The 1,479-nt window shown below is 48.3% G+C and overlaps 1 protein-coding gene across 1 annotated transcript in view; it reads left to right on the top strand.

Moving 5' to 3' along the window:
• Positions 1 to 1,479, top strand: part of SNPH (syntaphilin) — a 43,521-nt gene that overhangs the window by 421 nt on the left and 41,621 nt on the right. The window lies entirely within an intron of this gene.

The following is a 1,479-nucleotide window of genomic DNA, read 5'->3' as shown; positions in this document are numbered from 1 at the left end:
TGTGTGTGTGTGTGTGTGTGTGTGTGTGTGTGTGTGTGTGTGTGTGTAGGAGGGTGCCCCCCTACAGAGATTGTTTCTACCTTCTACCCTTTTTCCTACATTATTCCTCATCTGTTTTCCCCTCATTCCCCCAGCATAAGGACAATTTAGGGAAGAAGCAAATGCTGATTGGAATGATCAGGTAGATCATTGATAGATCTGGGTATGTGAGGAGGGAGTTATGTGGAGGCAGACCCCGAAGAGATAAGGGAATGGAGATCTTGGGGCAGAGAGTGGAGAGAGGAGTGAAGAGTGAGAGGTGGTAGGGAGAAGGGAATGGTGTGTGTATACATGGGGAAGGCTGTTGAGGTAGGGTATATATGTGGTGGTGTGTGTATATATATGGGGAAGGCTGGTGAGGTAACAGCTTACCCTCCCCTCTCCCCAAGGTCAGTGCTTATAACCATCTCTCAGGAAGAAACACTGAGGCCCCAAGGGTGATCAAGCTAGTCTGGGAACACCCCTCCCCCTTCAGAGTGAGAGACTCAAAGGCTTGGTGTCTCCTGGAGGGACCTGTATCAGGAATCCCTCCCCCAGACCTTTACCAGGTCCTGGTGCTGATCTTCCTGTGTTCCTATTCTTGGACCTTTTGACAGATGCTACTCTAATCGTCTTTCCCAGATTTTCTTTTCTTCTTTGCATAGAAGGAGGAGGCCCCTAAAAACCTTCAAAGGACATTGCTATGGGGATGGGACTCATCCTACAGGGTGGGGAGAGTCAGACAATCCTGAAGAAGTTGACAGCCCTTGGGTGCAGTGGGATATAGTAGGAAAAGCACTAGATTGGGAATCAGGATACTTGGGTTCTAATCCTGACTGTTGCTTTATTAGTCATGTGACTATGGCAAGTCATTTCCTTTCTCTGGACTGCAATTCTTCATCTGTAGAATGAGAAGATCAGATCAGATGATCTTTGTGAATACTGCCCAAGCAGGTCCTGAATCTCCAATGAAGAAGAAAAATATCCTCTTCCCACAGCCCAGAATTTAAGCTTAGGACAAGTTGCTTGGATGGCTTGTGTATCAAACCTGCCTAAGGTCTGGGGTTGGAGCAGTTGACTTCTTCTGACCCTAAGATTAGACAATTCCCTGGTGAAGCACTGACCTTGTGGGCCTAAAAAGAACAAAGGAGATGGCCCGACATGCATGCAGCCTCCTTTCTTGGCTCTCCTTTCTTGTCTCCCTTCATCACACCTGGAGCTTTACAAGTCATGTTACTGTGCCTTCCTTAGGCCCTCAGAGAGCAGAATAGGGCTGGGGGAGGTGGGAAGGGGTAGGTAACATAGACCCCACACACACACTCTCTCTCTCTGTCTCTCCCCCTCTCTCTCTGTCTCTCTCTCTGTCTCTGTCTCTCTGTCTCTTTCTCTGTCTCTCTCTCTCTGTCTCTGTCTCTCTCTCTGTCTCTCTCTCTCTCTCTCTCTCTCTCTCTCTCTCTCTCT

The sequence above is a fragment of the Petaurus breviceps genome, unplaced genomic scaffold (genome assembly GCF_028583685.1).
Source record: "Petaurus breviceps papuanus isolate PSGF00001 unplaced genomic scaffold, PetGlider_PUasm1.0 90879, whole genome shotgun sequence".
Taxonomy (NCBI): Eukaryota; Metazoa; Chordata; class Mammalia; order Diprotodontia; family Petauridae; genus Petaurus; species Petaurus breviceps.
This window is presented reverse-complemented; position numbering and strand designations above follow the sequence as displayed.